The sequence below is a fragment of the Hyaena hyaena genome, unplaced genomic scaffold, assembly GCF_003009895.1.
Source record: "Hyaena hyaena isolate Hyena2069 unplaced genomic scaffold, ASM300989v1 scaffold_234, whole genome shotgun sequence".
Lineage (NCBI taxonomy): Eukaryota > Metazoa > Chordata > Mammalia > Carnivora > Hyaenidae > Hyaena > Hyaena hyaena.
In genome coordinates, this window is record NW_024080865.1 from 203904 (window position 1) to 215950 (window position 12047).

Below are 12047 nucleotides of genomic sequence, written 5' to 3' on the forward strand. Positions count from 1 at the left end.
AAAGAAACACAAGTTACAAAGGAAAATATAGACATATATGTCTGCACAAAATGAAAAACCTTGGTACCTTTTAGTACTATAAGTAAGCCACATGTTGGGAAAAAGTATTTGCTACCCATCTAATTTAAAAAATATTAATATCCAGATTATATAAAGAACTTCTCTAAACCAAAAGAAATAAATCTTTTAAAAAGGGCCCATGTGCTTGCTTTGGCAGCATACCTGCTAAAATTGAGATGATGTAGACATTGGCATGGCACCAGCACAGGATGACAAGCAAATTCATGAAGTGTTCCACATTTTGAAAGTGGACAAAAAGGACAGGTATTGTATGATTCCACTTATACAAGATACCTCAAGTAGGCAAATTCATAAAGACAGCAAGTGGATTAGAGTTTACCAGGAAGGAGGTACGGGGAGTTATTCTTAACTCATCATCTCCCAGTTCGTGGGTTCGAGCCCGGCATCGGGCTCTGTGCTGACTGCCAGCTCAGAGCCTGGAGCCTATTTCAGAGTCTGTATCTCCCTCTCTCTCTGACCCTCCCCTACTCATGCTGTCTCTCTCTCTCTCTCTCTCTCTCCTAGAAATAAATAAAAATTTAAAAAATTTTAAAAATAAAAAAAAAAAGAAAGAAAGTTATAGAGTAAGTAAAGGCCACCATAATACAGATACTAACAATAAAATGGCTTAAAGGTTAAAAAAAAAAACAACTACTCTTTCACATATCAGTCCCAAAGTTTACCCTCCTGGTCAGTGAGCCAACTTTGGTCCTCATGGTCATTCAGATAGCTAGTTCTTTCCAAGTCATTTCTCCACCAACAACTAGGACTGTTGTTTTCTGCAAAGCTGAAGTTGGGTCACCACCACGTTTGGGTTTTGGGTCTTATGAAGAGAGAAGAGAGCATGGACGAGGTACGCTCATTGCCTTATGGCTCTGACCCCGAAGTCGCAGAATGGAAACTGCTTAGATTGCTTCAGTGAGAACTCAGTCTCATAGCTGTATCCAACTAAAAAGTAGGCTGGGAAAGATGTCTAGCTGGATAAGATGCGGGAAGATGGAGAGAACGTATTTGGGTGCACAACTGGTAATCCCCACTATACCGTAGGACTCTATAGTTTCACAGCTGGGTGCACCTTAGCAGCACTTATGCACATGCAAACCAGGAGAGATACACAAGAATGTTCATGAATGCTCCACTCATAATAGGAAAAAAACAGGAAACATCTCAAATGTCCATCATTGTGAAACAAAAAATAAATGGTGTATTCCTCTACACGAGCAAAAATGAATAAATCATTGTTGCACAGTTGGAAAGATGCTCCTAAGACAACATCAATATTCAGCTAGGTAGTTATTAATATTTAAATTGTATGTCTATACATGCATACATACATATATATGTATATTCTATTCATTATTGTGTATATACTTAAAACAGCAAAGTTACCTCCTCAAAATGAACTAGATATAATTTTTCACCCAACAGACTGGTAAAAACAAATGTTTGTTAATATTAAATGCAGGCAAGGATGTGGGCAGATGGACAGTAAAAGTATAAATTGCAGTTTTATTCTGTAGGGCATTTTGGCAGTATCTAAGAAAACCTAAATTGGGCATCACTATGTATTGCAGTTTTGCTGCTTAGCACTAACCCAGAGGAAAAAAACATGGAGCACATAAGGAGGCTGTGTGCAGAGATGTTTAGTGCAACAAATTTTAAAACAGCACAAAACTGACAATCACCTGATGCCATTAATTAAGGAAAATAAACTCTGATCTAGCTATACTACTAAATATTACACATACAGTATACATTACAGTATAAAAAGAGTGATGTGCAACTATTTGAGTTGCACATTTGCAACTATTTGAGTTTATACATTACAGTATAAAAAGAGTGATGTGCAACTATTTGAGCTTAATGTCAGTAGATCTTCAAGACCCAGTGTTCTGTGAAAAGGCAAGTTGCAAAAAGAACTAGAGAAAACAGTATTAGATTTCCCATAGGGGTGTCTGTGTGTCTCACTTCATCTAACTGTATGTGTGCATGCTTTATGTTTTGAGTTGTTTCTAAAAAGAATTTGATGTTTAGAAAAGCCTACATGAGGAACTATTGTTTAAAATATTAATTTAGAAATGTTTTCAAAACAATACAAGATTTGACCATCTTACTAAAACTAAATGAAGAGATGAGACAGCTCATCCATTCATTAAAAGTATTTATTAAGTCCATACAATGTGTCCAAATCTGGGATACAGTAGTGAATTACCAAGTCCCTTCTTTACAAAATTCAGTCATTTGAAGGATTGAATTTTACCAAAAGTGAGACTTGGAAACCACAATACTAACCATTACCATGTATTTTTATGAAGCATACTCTCTGGGTTTTACTATTTAAAAAAAATACACAAGTCAATGGGACAAGTCCAGTAATTGCTCAAAGCCTCGGTTTACCCATCTGAAAAATGAAGTGAGTATATTTTCTGCTCAAAAGTCAGTTAACAGGCACTTGAGAGTGCAAAATCTGATCATTTTCTTTATGAAGTGCTATGTATGGTTGATCAAGGAAAAGAAATGAAGGCAATTTATCTTGCTCTTCACAAAGAGTCCAAGGTATGAAAGGCTAATCATTTTAACAAGAAATACAGTCCAGATCAAAATAGTGTTCGATGATCACACAACTAATTGGAGAGAGAACCAAAGGGGACTTATTAATGGTAAAATCTACAAGTGCTTTACGAGGAGGTCATTACAAAACACATGCCTTTTTTAACAGCTACGCCATAGACTCAATAGCGCAACAGAATACATGCTACTTAAATTTGTGTTTGTCACTTTTTGCCTTTTGAAATCTTAGAAAAAAAAACAGAACTGAGGATGGTTGGTTTTTCTAATGATTAATAGATGAGCCTCAGACTGGCAAGTTTGGCTCTGATCTCAACCCATCTAAACAGAGTCCCGGTTCCCCAAATAGCATCTGCATGGGTGCCATGGCCTGTTCGTCTGTTCCTCTTCCTGCCGGGATGATAGATGGTTTCACAGGCCTTAAAAACACTGGCCTGACAGAGAAGGACAAATATCATATGTGTGCACGTATAGGAGGACTAGGAGGAACTTAACAGAGGACCAATCGGGAGAAGAAGGGGGGAAATGGTGGGGGAAAGGGAGAGAGGCAAACCATGAGAGACTCTTGAATGCTGACAAAAACTGAGAACTGATGGATGTGGGGGGGAGGAGGGATGGGCATGGAGGAGGGCACTTGTGGGGATGAGCACTGGGTATTATGTGGAAACTAATTTGACAATAAACTATTTGTAAAAAAAAAAAAAAAAAAAAACACTGGCCTGAAATCTCCACCACATCAGGCAACCAGTCCCTACCCCACCCCGTCTTGACAGTCACTAGCATCAGACGCTGCCCCACTTCCGTGATTTCTACCACAGGAAATTCTCTTGGTCCAGGAGCTCCCAGGCTTCCAGCAACCTCACCTCCCCTACTCCTCACCACTCCCTCCAGTTTCCACCCCATCCCCCACCCCAGCTGCCCCACACCATCAAGAACATCAGGTACTCTTGGCTTCACTTGACTTCTAGTCCAGCCTAGACCCCATGATCAGGCCATTTCAAGAGAACCAGGTTTCCTACCAGAGACCATAGAAATGAGCCTCCAAATATGGTTCTCATTAGTCACACGTGGTTACTGAACACTTGATATGGGGCTAGTTTAAATTGAAATATACTTTCAGCATATAAAATATACTGAAATTTATCAGTTTTCAAAGGTTTAGTATGAAAAAATGTAAAATATCTCACTGATAATTTTTATATTGATTTCATGTTTCAGTGATAATTTCACACAATATATTAAGCTATTAAAATGAATTTCACCTGTTTTCTTTATCTTTTTAGTGTGTTTACTAGAAAATATACAGCTTGCCTTTGATATTTCTACCCCAACCAGCTGCTGACTAGAACCACAGGAAAATCTGTAGGGCAGGGAGTTAGCAGGGATTAGGCAGGTATTAAGGCCTCACAGAGGGGTCTGTGGTGTAGGGCATCCCACAGGAGCTGGGCTACTGGTAGGGAGGGGAGTCAGAGACCTGGTCCTACCACAACACACCACAGATATCTCTGCCCACGGACTAATTCATGGGAGAGTGGTTTGCTGAAAAAGCAGCTGCCATGTTGGTAACAACTGGCATTTATGCCATTTCTGCCATTAGTGCTCCCTGTATAGACTTGATGCAGAAAGGAGGGGTTTGGGCAGGCAGAGAGCCCCACATCCATAGCTGAATGGAGGTAAGGATAAGAAGAATGAAAAAGAAAGGTTGAATTACTCCAGGAGGAGAGGTACCATTTCACACAGGAAGAATGATGTAAAGGGAAGGGCTCACTGTCTAAATAACTCCACCAATTTTCCAGAGTGACCGCCAGTACCAAATGGACAAATGGGAACTTGAATGGATTTGAGGTCTCCCTGGAGATCTAGATAAATGTACCTTATTCCATACTCAGAATCAGATCCTGAGACAAAGATTAGAATACAAGCCCATACTGGATGCTCCCCTTTACTGACTACTCCACCCATCCTCCAGCTGTGAATGCTGGCTGCTAACAGGACAGCACAGCCCTTTGCTGGAGCATTGCCTTTGGACAAATGGGCACTGCCTCAGTTAAGAGGATATCCCTGCCCTCCTCAACCTTTCAGAGCAATCCTTGGGAAATGTCTAACTGAAACAGGGGTTTAAAAGCCAGTTCCCATGACTCCAGGGGGGTCCAACTCTGTGGTACTATTTGTACTCCAGAGCTCCCCAAGGGATCAGGCTGATGCCAGTCTCTAGCCAAGACCATAGCTTTGCTCAGTCCCTTCCCCTACTCCATCCTACAGGCCTCTCTTCTCTTCCCATTAAGTCACTTGAAAAAGCCCCTCTTTCAGGCTCTGCTTCTAGGGAACTCATTAAGGCAGGATGGGAAGGAAACATGGATTGGTGAGTGGGGAAGCCAGACAACAAAGGCAAAGTAGCCATAATGGTGTATTATCAAGCCAGCCACCACCAGGGGTGACTAGAGACTAATCCTGTGGGAGAAACACTGGAAGTCAGTATAGAACACCCTTAAGAGTTATCTCACCTAGGAGGCAAGGAATCTGGGGTATTTACGCACCAATTCTCCCCAAACATTGGCTCAGACTTCCAGGGTGGGGAGCATCAACTCTACAGCTGAGAATGGACAGGGGATCCCTCCAAGATGCCAGCGAAAGCCTCTGGGCCACAAAGCTGCCAGTTGGGAGTCAAGTCACTATGACTGAAGTACTAGAGCTGAGGAAACATTAGCAGGATGTGAAAGCTTTCAATTCTGACACTTCTGCTTCACAAATTCAATGCATAGATCTCCACAACATCTCTACAGGGCACCAAACTGACTTGAACAGACTCGGCCCCCAATCTGTACACACACACACACTCACTCACCATTCTCACACAGAATTTCAGTATGAGGGAGACTTCCCCAAGGATTCATCAGCAATTAAGGAGGTAATTACTCTGCAGAAATACAAATGGCCTCAGAGATAACATTATATGTTCTTGTTCCAGGCTACCCATGTGGACAAGAATCCATCATGGGATTGAGTCAGGCACTGAGTCTTTCATTTTATAGGAGTCACTCTCCTTAGAAGGTATTTATGGATTAATAAAGTAATTTTCCTCTCTATTACATTTCTATCATGTTATGTCATTATATTGCCTTGAGTTAAGAATTAAGTTTTAAGTGTGTATGCTAAATCGGAGAGTAAATTATTTGTGTTGTTTCTCAGCTTCATGACTTAGCACAAGGGAGGGGAGCAAGAATGCAGATGCCAGTATCACCCAGAGATCCTGTAGAAGAGAACAAGAAGTGAAGGTGAGGAAGTTGTCGGCATCAGCCTGCTGGAGGTCATTGAGGATGTGATCACTGGTTGAGCCAGACCCAGGCAATAAAGGCTTATCACCCTCTGTCCTTGGAATGCAAGTGCACCTACTATTCCCACAGTAGGAGCTTTTTGCAAACATTGTTGAGATTATGTGGACGGTAGGTGTGACTGAAGCCCATTAAGTCCTCTACAAAAGTTTTAAGATTCTCGCAGGAAGGTGCAGAGATCTTGCTTTCTGGCCCAAGAGAAGCCTCATATTTAAGCTCTCTTGCTTATTAAATGTGCCACCTACTGATCTGGAGTGGTGTGTTTCTTTCTTCAGTCTCTCCTTGCCCTCCATGTTAGGAGGGCCAATTTGTGGACTAACACAGCCACATGGGAGAGAGGTGTCAGCTAGGAACGATGTCCCAGGGCATGCCAATGGGAGCTGTTTCCTTCCCTCAAGGCAAGGCAAGATTCTCTGCTCCTGCTGTTAGTCAATGATTTCTTCAGCATGGATTTTCTGAGCACCTGCGGCAAGCTGGGCACCGAGACTGGACACAGGAGAGACAACAAGAAGACAAAGTCCCTGTTTCCATGGATGTTAAATTATAGAAGAGACAGACTGTCCCCTTAAGAAACCATAGAAATACAATTAAGACGATCTCGGAAATGCCAGCTAAGAACCATGTAGAAAGTAAAACAGCATGACAGAGGGGTACCTTTGGCGAGATGAGGAGGATGACTTTACCCGGGGCCATTTGCGGGGCATCTATGAGGACATAACATTAATCAAGTAAATAGAAATATCAGAGACCAGGGGAGGGCAACGGACTGAAGCCTAGTAAGTGAGGAGCAAGTAGCTGCAAGTATAAGAGGTAAAGTTGGAAAGACGGACAGGGTTCATTTGTGTGGGGCTCTCTTTGTTCTGGGTTACGTTCTAAGTATGGTGCTTATAGAGATGCTTGCTGAGGGATACACCTGGGACTGGGGGGGTAAAATGACAGGTGCACTTGGCTTTTCCCCCACCCCACCTACTATAACAGCACTGCCTGGAACTTATGGCTTAAAATAGACTTGGCTTCTATGGGTGCTGTTTTTCCTTGGCTAAGGGAGCAGTTTGAGTAGCCTCCCAAAGTCCCTCCCAGCCAGACCACATACAGAGGGCTCTGCCTGCTGCAAAAAAGACTGGTTCCTGCAGGAAGAGAGCCCACCTTCAAGCGACGGCTGGGTCTCCTGTCTTTCCTGAGGCCTGGCCCCACCTCTGAGTGCTGGTGGCAGCAAACTGAAGCAGGATCCTATAGCCTGGGGGTGAGGATGAGAATGAGGAAGTGGATCCAGTTGCTCTCCATCTGGGCTGCCCTGCACCCACGTGCTTAATGGGTGGGAGGCTGGGGCTGGCAAGCAGGCTCCAGAGGGGTCTGGGCACCTCTGGGGACACCTGGGGGTAGGTGAAAGAAGAGGCCACAGCTGCCACCCATGCTTCAGAATCTAGACAGTCCTTCCCAGAAAAAGTTCACTGACCACAGTGTTTTGGTAAACTAGCCTGGTTAGCTATCGCCACCTACCAGAAGCCAAATTCCCTTCTCCTCATCCCAAAAGGCTGCAAGGGACATAAACTGAGTCACAGTCAAGCTGAGCTCCTGGGAACGACCCTTCAGTTCCTGAGATGACCAAGCTCTCTGCTCCCTCATGGGAACAAACTCCATGAGGAAATGCTTGTACTCTGCCAATGAACCCAAGGGCCATCTTGGAATGTCAGGGAGAAGTGGTGAGAGTCCCACATTGTGGTGCTGTAGAGACCCAGCCCCCATGTGCACCCTTGGCAAAGTACAATGAGACAAACCTAGGTGACAGATCACCCTGCATCCAAAGCCAAGAGTGGCTCTGAATCCTTTCTTCATGGAACATTTCCAAACCATGACGTAGATAATGGGGAATGGAAACAGAGAATAAAATGGAGGATACGAGAGATGTGGGGGAAAGGAGGTGAGTAGAGAAGAAAAAACAGAAAAGCAAGAAGTTAAAGAGAAGCCTTCCCTGGCCCTCTGTCAAGCGGTCTCCCCTGAAGCGACTGGCACCCGTACAAGGGGTCCACAAGCCAAGTGTCTCCCTCACAGCCATTATAGTCTCCCATTATGGCTGGCTAACAGAAATCAATCTTCTTAATGCTGCCTCGAACTGAGAGGGAGGCCATCCAAGTCTGGCAAGAAGACCCAGCCATGCATCAGCTGCGCTGGGTGTCTGGCATTAAAGGGTCAGGTTTCTCCCTCTACCTCCTCTCCTGGCACTGAAACAGCACAATGCCCACAGTGCCTGCAGGGAAGAAGGCAATGGGGTGGCCAAGACTGTTGTTTCAGACAGGCCTGCTGGGATGCCTTTGCTCAACGTGCCTGTGTCTGCTCCTACCCTGCCCACCCTGGATGGCTGGATCCACTTTCCCCCACAAAAAGATGTCTGCAACTTGATCTCACCAGGACACTTGCAAATAACACTCATCCCTGGAACTTTTCCCCCCTCTAAGTCAAGGATCCAGAATGCATATATATTTAAGAATATCCTTTAAGAATATTCTGGGTATTTCTCAAGGGTCAGTGGGTAGCAACTAGAAGATGAACTGATCTGGACCCAGTGCCTTCTAAGGATGGAGATGGCCATGGGTTGCTCTTCACCAGCCTTTCAGGCTGTCCACCTCCACTCAGCGTGGAGGAAAGACAGAGAAGGTTCTTTTGGCTGGATTCAAGAATCCAGCAAAGTTAATGGTATGGGAGCAGGAGGCTGGGTTTTCCTGCCTTGAGAACCTTAGCCTGTTGTGAATCTCAGCATCCACAAATGGAAGTGAGGATGTTGACCCCCTTTGTTAGCATCTGTCCAAATATATTCTTAAAGTAACTTTCTGGCCAATGTGGATTGATAATTTAGTATCAAATCTAGGGATAGTTGCTAAGGGAATGGGGAGAAAAGTGTTTGGTATGTAAATCTTATCATTGTTTTCCAAATCGGCATCAACACAAGCTGTAACACTGGAAGACTTAGAAGCTAATTAGCCCATGTACTAGTAAGACAAAACAGACACAAGAGGAGCATTTCTGCAGCGGGCCTGACAATACTATTATTTAACTATTTATGGTTTTCCTTTGACCAGTGGAAGGTGGACACTAAGAGGGAGAGCGGAAAAGACCCTTTGGGTGGGAGATCAGTTCCACCACCCCTCATCCACTGTGCTACACCTAAGCAGCGATTGCATCTGGAAGGGGAAAAAGTAGAAGCATCTGAATGGTATTTGATGACAAACTAGCTTAACGCCCCAAAATCACAAGGGGGAAGAGAATTAAATTCTGAAATCAGAGATGAGGATGAGAAGTAGCACTAAGTCCTGAGAATAGAAACAGATTAGTGAAAAAGAAATGGAAGAAAAGTAGAAAGAAGTGCAAGTCCTCTATAGCATTCGCAATTCTTTAATTTCTACTCTAAATATTGCAACTTTGATGATACAATCTTTCTGTTAAAACCAGTTTACATTTAATAAATTTAAGACCTATTCTCATTTTCAAGAAAAAGAGTATAGCTTTGTAAAAATTTGTGTTAGGATGCAGTAATCCCCGAACTCCCATGGACTTGGGACATCAGTCTCCAGGGATTCTATTAGAAGTACTGATTTAGGGCAGAGAAGGACAAATATCATATGTTTGCACGTATAGGAGGATTAGGAGGAACTTGACGGAGGAACAAGGGGGAGAAGAAGGGCGGAAATGGTGGGGGAAAGGGAGAGAGGCAAACCATGAGAGACTCTTGAATGCTGACAAAAACTGAGGACTGATGGATGCGGGGGGGAGGGGGGAGGGGCATGGAGGAGGGCACTTTGGGGATGAGCACTGAGTGTTATGTAGAAACTAATTTGACAATAAACTATTTGTAAAAAAAAAAAAAAAAAGTACTGATTTAGGGGCGCCTGGGTGGCTCAGTCAGTTGAGCATCCAACTTCAGCTCAGGTCATGATCTCATGGTTCATGGGGTTCCAGCCTTGTGTCAGGCTCTGTGCTGACAGCTCGGAGCCTGGAGACTGCTTCTGATTCTGTGTCTCCCTACTCTCTGCCCATCCCCTGCTTGTGCTCTCTGTCTCTCTGTCTCTCTCTCACACAAAAATAAACATTAAAAATAAAAGTGCTGATTGAGAGCTCCATCATTGAACATCCTGATTTGATGGGTGTGGATGGGAACTGGTAGTATGAATTGCCGCTCATCTCCAGGAGATTTCTATGAGTAGCCAGATTTGAGAACTTTAGTTTGGGTCTCTCTCTGTTATCCACCCACCAAAGAAGGCTGGCTAGCCAGACTGCAAAGATAAGGACCCACCACTGCATACTTCTTGGCAGGCTATCTTAGAGGAGAAAGTCACCCCACAAGAAGACACGTAGCCTTGAAAATGCCAGCCCTGCACATCAGTGAAATGACGTCAGATGCTCAGGGGCACAAGAGAGAAACTGGCATACTACAGCTCCCCTATGTGTCAGAAATGGACCCATTTACACTCCACATCCTAGGACTGAAGACATGATGTAAGAGGAATAGAAATAAGTGTAGGCTCTCCTCCTACATCTGCGTCTCATCTCCACCTCTTCTGGGTAAACATACATAGAGCAGATTATAGGTCAGAAGACATCGGGCAGGAAAGCTGCACCAGGACCAAGGTTGGCTGCACTCGTCCAAAAGCTGACCCCTCCCCCCACAACTGCCTAGGGCCCCAGATGGTCCAGGTTTGAGGTTACTTCTCTGCTGGAAAATCCCTTACATCAGGATTTTTCAGAGTATGGTATACCATCCATGCAGTTAGGAAATATTTACTCTGCTTCAAAAATGTGCCAGGCACCTGAGGAGCAATTCTCTGCATACATTAGAGTCACTGGCAGAACTGTTAAAAATTACAAATGTGCAGGCCCCACCCTAGAAATATTTAACATGTTGGTATCATGTAGGGTCTAGGCAGCTGTAGTTTTGAGAGCACCTTGAGGGATCCTGATGTGGGGCCAAGAGGGAAACTGCCATCCTGGCGTTACCCTAGTAACCCTCAAACACTGGAGCACCAGGATCACCTAGAGGGCTTGCTCACGAAGACTTCTGCCTTCACCCAATACTTTGACTCCGCAGTTCTGACGTGGAGCCCAGAAATCACTTCCCAAAAGTTCCCATGGGATGCTAACCCCGCTGGTCCAGAACCACACTCAGAACTGCTGAAGTACTCGGTGCCTGTATCTCATGAAACCTATAGATAATTAAAAATATACTCTCTCACCTGTTTCTGAGCCCAGCATCAGAGTCCACCCAAAGCCTTACCCCTCTCACCATAAAGCTACCCAAAGCTATTCTATTTCATGAATCTCTAAGCCCAAGATTCCTGGCCTGACTTCTGTCCCTTTCTTATCAAAGCAGGCCCTTAAGTCAGACCAGGGCTCTTGGGTAAGGTAAGAAAGGAACAGAGAGCTGTACTGCCTGCTGAGGGCTCTGGAGAAGAATCCCTCCCACGTGTAGTCCGCTTATTACCAGAATCCAGTTCCTTCAGCTGATAGGACTAAGGTCACCATTTCTTTGCTGGCTGTCAGCTGGGTCTCCTCCAAGTTAGTGCTAGAAACCGGTCTGATCCTTGCACATGGCCCCTCTATCTTAGAGCCAGCAATAGGGCATCAGATCCTTCCATGCCTGAAATCTTCTTGCACCCTCTTCTGCTTTTAAGGGCTCATGTGATTATATGGGGCCCACCTGGAAAGCCCAGGATAATCACCCTGCCTTAAAGCCAGCTGATGGACAACCTTAATGCATCTTCAAAGTCCCTACTCAGCAGTACCTAGATTAGTGTTTGACTGAGTAACTAGGGGGCAGGAGTTTTGAGAACAATCTTTAGACATGTGCCTACCCCAAGACTCTACCTGTTTGTCATGCTTCCCAGTGAGCAAAGCCTCGGAGAATCTACTCCTTCCTACCGTCATCCATACAAGCAGTCAGTACCTAGACACACAGAGTCCCAGGGCTTCCAGGACCTGGGTCTGCCCAGAATTAGGAAGGGATTCCAAGGCCGAATGAGAGGAGAGATGGGTTCTCAGAGCCTTCTGGCACCATGAAGAGGAAGAGAGGGAAAAATGCCTCTGGTCACTATTAAA

General features: G+C 44.4%; 1 non-coding gene across 1 annotated transcript; it reads left to right on the top strand.

Moving 5' to 3' along the window:
• The first annotated feature begins 201 nt into the window (after positions 1 to 201).
• Positions 202 to 304, top strand: LOC120239550. Its single transcript, XR_005530456.1, has one exon. It is a non-coding gene; the product is annotated as a U6 spliceosomal RNA (small nuclear RNA).
• The last annotated feature ends 11743 nt before the right edge of the window (positions 305 to 12047 follow it).